The following is a 7825-nucleotide window of genomic DNA, read 5'->3' on the forward strand; positions in this document are numbered from 1 at the left end:
TGTACGGAGGAGGGCAATTCTATCAACTGTGCTATCCACAAGGGCTTCAGTAGTTATATCATCAAAACCTTTCCCTCCTACCGAAGTAGCAAGTTCTATTATTGAACCAATTCATGCTGGTTCGACCATTAGCATTAGTAGAGGCATATGATGCAAGAAAGCAAGCTTATGCAGCATCAGCCAAAAAAACCGCTCCCATTTTGCCCCCCCGTTCATTCCAAATACCTGTATAGCTCAGCCCTAAATTTATTTAGGCTTTCAACTTCCACAACAAAGGATGGAAGTCTGTTCTACCAACTAACTGCTGGCTAAAGGCAAACTTCCATACATCTATCTTTCCCCAATTTGAATTTATGCCCTCTCAGGTGATTATTCTGAGCAAAAGGAAGAATCCCATCAGCATTAAGCATGCTCAAACCAATCAAGGCTTTATACACCTCAATCAGATCACCTCGCAGGTGCCTAGTCTCCAGACACTGTAATTTGCAAAACTTAAGCCTTTCTTCATAAGAGCAACCTTTGTTCCATTCACTAATCTTGTTGCCCTTCTCTGTACTCATTCCAACAGCTCTACATCTTTCTTAAAATGAGGCCTCCAGGCTTGTATACAGTACTCAAGGTGTGGCCAGACCATTGCCTTATACAAGGGGATAATCACCTCCTTATCCCTGCTAGAAAAATTCCTCTATACCATACTTTCTGAATGAACCAACTCTGGCCATACATTTTTCCACACGCATTTAACGTTGAGGTTTTACTTCTTTCAGCAATAAAGCTAGGGTTCTGATACAGTTCACAATTGAGAAATGTTTCCACGCCTCCATTACTTCAATAGATTCAGAATCAATTTTTTCCAAAATCCACTGTAACGATTTTCTGATGTTATGTTTGTTATTTGGTTTTTAGGAGCATTAGCAACTAAGGCCATATTGCTCCGGGATATGCGGTGGTCATTCCCTGACCTTTCCGCAATTGATTTTCTGATGGATTGATTTTTAAAGGTGGATATATCTAACCTTAATCTAATGCTGAATGAAAGAAGTTGTATTAACCAAGTACAACTGTGTTGGTAGGAACAAAACTTCAACATTTGGATGACTTAAATCTTTTGGATGGCCTGGTGTGCTATTCAATAAAAACAGTAATAAAACTTTGAAATTGGATTTTTTCACAAGTTCAATAGCAAAGAAGGTAACATAGTGATTTCCCAACAAAATAAAATACAGGGATTTCTCAATGTTTTTATTTTTGACTAGTGACTCAACAGTGGGGGATTCAAAAAGAGTGGAAATGTTGAAAAATTACACCCAACATAATTGCAGGGTTTCCCCCGCACAAAAGCTCAAAAACACCCTGTTATGCGAGATTTACCGAAATTCTCTAATCGTGTTAGAGCGAAACCTTGTTACATGTAACCGTGTCTATTAGTAATAACTATATTAAATTTGGAGGTAATATCTATATACAATCCAGAGGAATAGCAAAGGGATACTAGTTTATATAATCTGGAAAATTTGTATCTGCATTATTATGTAAGAAACCTAAACCATAGCATTAAAATATTTTGATTTATAGACAATATAAGTATCGTACTGTGCGAGGATTGCTGCAATTTATCAATTGTGTTAAGGTTAAACTGTGTTGTATAAGTAATGTGTCATATGGGGGTTGCCTGTGCTAACAAATTAGAAAACAGCGAACCTTACAAAGGGTACATAGTAAACCTAATATTGTAGCAAAAAACTAATGGCTATACATAAAAACAAAAATTAAAATACAAAATTCCTATATGTCTACTGGAAGCTAAAATTTCATAAAACATCCATGGGGTGTAGGTTTATTACCTCACGTAAGGATAGCTATGTAGGAGCACCCAGTAAACATCTTGAATCAAAATTAAAATTTACTGCAGAAAATATTAAAAATGCCAAATCCATTGGTAATATTAGTAAAATATTAGAACACATCAAAAAACGATGAGACAAAATCAGCGTTGTACAGACCAATTCAACTTCAAAAACCTGTTGACAAGCATATAAATTTAAAATTGTCACTACTGTAATTTACTTCTATGATAAATTTCATCTAGATTGTAGCAGTGGAAAGAACTAATTTCACTGTGTATTAGTATAACTATATTAAATTTGGAGGTAATATCTATATACAATCCAGAGGAATAGCAAAGGGATACTAGTTCATATAATCTGGAAAATTTGCATCTGCATTATTATGTAAGAAATCTAAACCATTGCATTAAAATATTTTGATTTATAGACAATATTATATTTGATTAAAATAAATACAGAGAAATCACCAAAGGAATGTACCCTAACAATTTGAAAATAGAACATATAAACAGCAGCAGCAATAAGAAGGCAACATATTTTGATTTGGATATAATCAACAATGCAATGCACACTTAATTATATGACAAAAGAAATGAATTCAAATTCAATACTATAAACCTGACTAATTTTAAAAAGAACGGTGCATGCTAATAATATCACTGACCAAATGTGGAATTAGCCAGAAACTGACTTGTTTACTCTCAAGATTTATGTCTGTTAATATTTCTGGCTTTATGTCTGACAGTAGTGAACATCAATCTGCATTGCAAAATTTGCTATTTAAATTATGAGGAATCATATTTATTGTCTGCACTAATTAAGGCAGTAAGTAAATAAATAAATTAAATAAAAGCACATCAAAAGCTATAGCACTGATAGCAGATAACTTCCAAAGTGTATACTGCTGATTTGCTTGGGTTAACATAATCAAACCTATTATTAAATCATACTTAAACCTATTATTCCTGACTATCTAGGCAGTTATACTGTAGAAAGGTTATACCAGTCTGGTTGGAATAATAACATTTATTTTAATTCAAGTTTTTCCATTTAAAAATGCTTCAATTCTTTTCCAGTTTATGTTTTCAATTAGACTTGAAATTACATTCTGTTTTGAAAATCAAAATTTCAAAATCACATTATGTTTGGATAAAGGTTATAATTTGTCTCGCATAAATGGCAACGGCATTGCTCTGATTGGCTAAATCTAAATAATTAAAATTATTCACAATTATTAATGAAAGGGGTGGTATGGTCGTCTGCGTAAAAGCATGCAAAGTTCAAACTTTTGTTCTTTTATTGCTCTGAACTCTTGGTGAGAGGTTGGGGCAGACAATAAACATGATTGTGAATAAATGGGGTAAATACAAATCTGCTTTAATTTAGCTCAATATGCATATACACAGGGCTTTGTTTCTTACTCCAGTTTACTGTAGAAACAGTAACCCTGCTACAATTCTCTAATAAAATCTTGTCAGCAATTAACTGGAGAAATGTGTTAAAAGGCCGTTTACACTCAATTATCATCTGAGATATTGCTCTTTAGAAAATATTAAATCATATTACATTATATCATACATAAGCATTATACAGAGTCAGACAAAAAAAATTACCTGTTTTAAAATAGCACCATCCTGTAGCAGTTGTTGCTTTAGTGAACTCTACTTCAGAACACAAACTTCATGCTGCAGTTTGTATCATGGATTAGAGTATGCTAAAACATTCAGTAAAAATAGAGCAGTGGTTGAGTAACCATTGTGCATTTGCTGTCGAAACATTTTTTAAATCAGGGAACTGTTGAGTACTCAATGTGAATTTTGACACCATTCAGCATCTGGTAGTATTCAAAGTTTACCATAACACACTGGATTTACAAATTTAGAACATCATCTATAACAGACGTGAAGCATCCATGTTGAATGCGCATGGTGCATATTCTGAAAGAATCAGAGCAATGTTACAGCGTGGTTGGTTGGTTGTTGGGTTTTATTGGTGCATTAGCAACTAAGGCTATAATGCGCCAAAACCAGGTGAGGTTACAGCGTGGTCCTCAAACGTATGTCGTATATTGATTTAAAGTTCCACCCATATAAAATGCAAACACTTCAATGATTACTCGATCATGATTTAGATACACATTTGAATTTTTGCAATATTTCCCACAGAAGGTGAACAATGATCCCAACTTCGTTTTGTCATAAGCGCTTGATGAGGTCCACTTTCATTTGAATGGGCACGTCAACAGATAAAATTTTAGATAATGGGCACCCAAAAATGCATGTCATCTTCATGAACTTTACAGCCAAAAAGTGTGGAGTGTCTGCTTTTGGCACCATCAATCTATCTAATGGTTCAGCTATCACAGTCACTTCAGTCCTATATGTAAACATGCTGCAAGAATTTGTAAAAGAGGATCTTCACCAAAAAGGAGTCAACTTATGGAATGTCTGATTTCGAGGGGATGGTGTTGCAGCACAATATCATAAAACTTTCCATGGACAAACTGGCCACCACAATCACCATACTTGACTATTTGCAATTTCATTTTATGGGGTTTCTTAAAATCCAAAATCTAGGTAAACCATCCACAGACACTTGAAGAGACATCATTTCCAAACATTGAGAAGTGTAACAAATGCTTTGATGTATATTATTAAACTGTAATATAAATAAGTGTCTTTTCCAATTTGCACAATAGTAGCAATTTCATTTTTATAATAAGTAGTTGTAAACAACCAATAAATGTTTACCCAATAATAAACAATTGGGTAAACAACCCAATCCTCTATCATATTAGATTTATGCATCTAGTCATTTCTCAATTTATATTATGGATGCATTCTAAAAAGCTGCATAAATAAATTAATAGCTAATTTCCTATATCAAATAATGCAAGGAGAACAGATGATTTCCATTAAAATGTTAAGCAATATCACAAATTATTTTTATATAGCAGCTTTTTAAATATATAACAATCATGTAGTGAATGAAGTCATGGTACACAACTGCTGATAGCCATGAGTTCTGAATTCATGTTATTAGGTGCACTTTCAAATATATGCCTTTCGTGTATTTCAAAAAAAAAAAAAAAAACAAACAAACATACATTTCAAAATATGAATCTAGTCTACAGAACTTCAAGTCTAACATCAACAAGTTCATCTTCTCAATCTTCAACGTACAGGTGATACAAAGTACTATAGGTTCTAATACCATTTATGTTTGGGCTATTCCTAATTAAAAAAAAAAAAAAAAAAAACACCTTGATTTTTATAAAATATTGCATTTGGCTCTTTTAGAAAGATTTGTCTCAAATATCATTAAAATCAGACAAACAAAATCAAACATTGTGGCAAAATGATGCAAGGAAACGAAAGCTTATGGAGTATGATTTTTTTTTTACAAAAACCCCAAACACGAGAGGTATTAGAACCTATAGTACTTAGTACTGTGCATGGGTTGGAGGGTGAGAAGACAAAAGAAGATATTTGCTCACATTATTATTATTAGCCATATGGTGCAAGGAAGCCTGAGGCTTTTGCTGCATCAGCCAAAAAAAAAAAAAACATTCCCCGAGTTACCCCTGTGTGTGAGAGAGAGAGAGAGAGAGAGAGAGAGACACACACACACACAGAAATAGAAGGGAATCACCAAGAAAGAGAGAATGATGATATCCAGCTCAGGACCCTGGGTGTGCCAAGCCAATACTCACCAGATGTGAGCCCCTGAGGTTGAATGTGTTGAGTATGAGCTTGGCACACTCAGGGACCTGAGCTGGATATCAGCATTCTTCTCTTTCTTGGTGATTTCTCTCTCTCTCTCTCTCTCTCTATATATATATATATATATATATATATATATGCAGCATAAGCCTCAGGCTTCCTTGCACCATATGGATAATAATAATAATTTGTTGACATTAGACTTGAACTTGTGTTCACTTTACAGCTTTTAAATAACTGAGAAAAGAACTAATGTGAACACAGTAATGAAACTACAAATACTGTACCACCTGGAAGAGTCCTATATCAGATCAGGTACCCATGGAAACCATACAGGTCAGGTCAGGTCAGTAATTTTGAGGTTTGGATTGTGGTTTCAGTTCTATAATGTGATTTATCATAACTTAAAAAATTAATATATTACCTATATATTATGCAATGAATATATTTAAGTTTTTGTGTATTATAAACAAAAAAAAAACATCAATGACAAAATTTTCTTTCATTTTTTTGTTATCGTTTGCAGTTACAAACAGTGCGGGTCCACTTCGTATATGGTTCCAGTTACTCTGGGTGCACAAAGGACCCACGCAGTACTCTATAGTAAATCAGCCTTTCACCCCTCCGACGAAAGGCTGATTTGCATCACATAGACTTTGTCTGGAACAAAGGAAGCCAAATTTATCTTTATTAAATCAGGTTCAACATTCAATAAGCTCCGCGCTTTTATGTCATGACTTGCAGTATTCATGAATGTTGCACACTATATTATGTTCATGTGATTATGGACATTTCCTATGGTGACGTTATTTATTTAATTTCTCTTTTCCTAAGAACAGTTTGGAAACACTAGTTTAGGACTAAGTGCGAAAATTTCCACTACATGATTTTCTCCCAAATTAAATTTCAGTCGACTTTTTTTTTTTTTTTTTTTTTACGTAAATAGATACAAAATAATGCCATATTCATAAAAGCTGGTGCTTTCTGTTTTAAGAAATTAATTTTAGACGTTGTGAGCGTTGCATTTTTTAAATACAGTATATTAAGTTTGTTTGCAAGATAACATTCACTTTTTAATGTATCATCTCATGGACACTTCGAAATAGTGAGCGTTGCATTTTTTAAATACAGTATATTAAGTTTGTTTGCAAGATAACATTCACTTTTTAATGTATCATCTCATGGACACTTCGAAATAACCCGATATTTTGTGAACATGGCGTCTGAAAACGAAGCATATCAACATGGATTCATATCCTACCTGAATTAATCGCTGGTAAATTTTCAAACATGTTATCCAAGCACACGAAATTCATTTCTGTAATCACTGGTGAGCAATAATAATCACAAAAACACATAATTATAAATATTTTATATGAAACTATACAACATCATTACTACCATTTACATAATTTTACCACTTTCGCAAACCACGCCACCTAATGACGAAGAATTAATTATTATTATTAAATCCGTTTATTATTATCGCAAGTGATTGCTTTTACACAGCCGACCGGCTAGAAGGGTGAACAGAAATGCAGGAACAGCAATTTTTACAATACAATACTGTATTTACAAAACATGTTTATAATATTTACAAACGTGCAAACCATTTACAGTATTATTTAAAGAATGTAATTATCGACAAATTTAAAGAAGAAATTATTCACAGTATCATATAAAAGTAGATGTCCAACAGTCATTTTATATGTTGGTCATTCCATCTTATTTATAAAGTTCAAGTTTCTAGCTTCTTTATACTTCTATAGTTCAAGCAAGCTGTGCGCTTCAGAGAGGCTGTTCGCTCTGTACTGTTTGTCTTCAGAGTATTTCACAGGGTGATCACAGGCCAATGAATTGAAAGTGTGACTGCGTTGTTCGGAAAGAAGTTCTTCAGACAGCACAGGTTGGACAGTGTAGAATGCAACGGTAAGTAGGTGTTGTCATTACTGCATCCAGCACGTGGAGTTGAGATAACTCCATGAAGACTGGGAGCATCGATCACACCAGTTAGCATCTGAGACAAAAGAATGTTCCTGGATGCTATATGAACTCTCCAGGAAGTGATATTTAGGTTAGTATATAAAACCGCCCTGGAGCTGGTGAACGCATAGCCCGTGACCTTGTTCATCCAATGCATTATCCAGTACTCGACTGCCAGGAATCTGTTTATGTACGACGTCTGGGCAGAAGACCAGATTGGTGATGCATATAGTGCCGCTGGACGTATCCTCCGACTACATCGACGTTGAGTAA

The sequence above is a fragment of the Mastigoproctus giganteus genome, chromosome 14 (assembly GCF_048544385.1).
Source record: "Mastigoproctus giganteus isolate SK-2022 chromosome 14, ASM4854438v1, whole genome shotgun sequence".
NCBI classification, from domain to species: Eukaryota; Metazoa; Arthropoda; class Arachnida; order Uropygi; family Thelyphonidae; genus Mastigoproctus; species Mastigoproctus giganteus.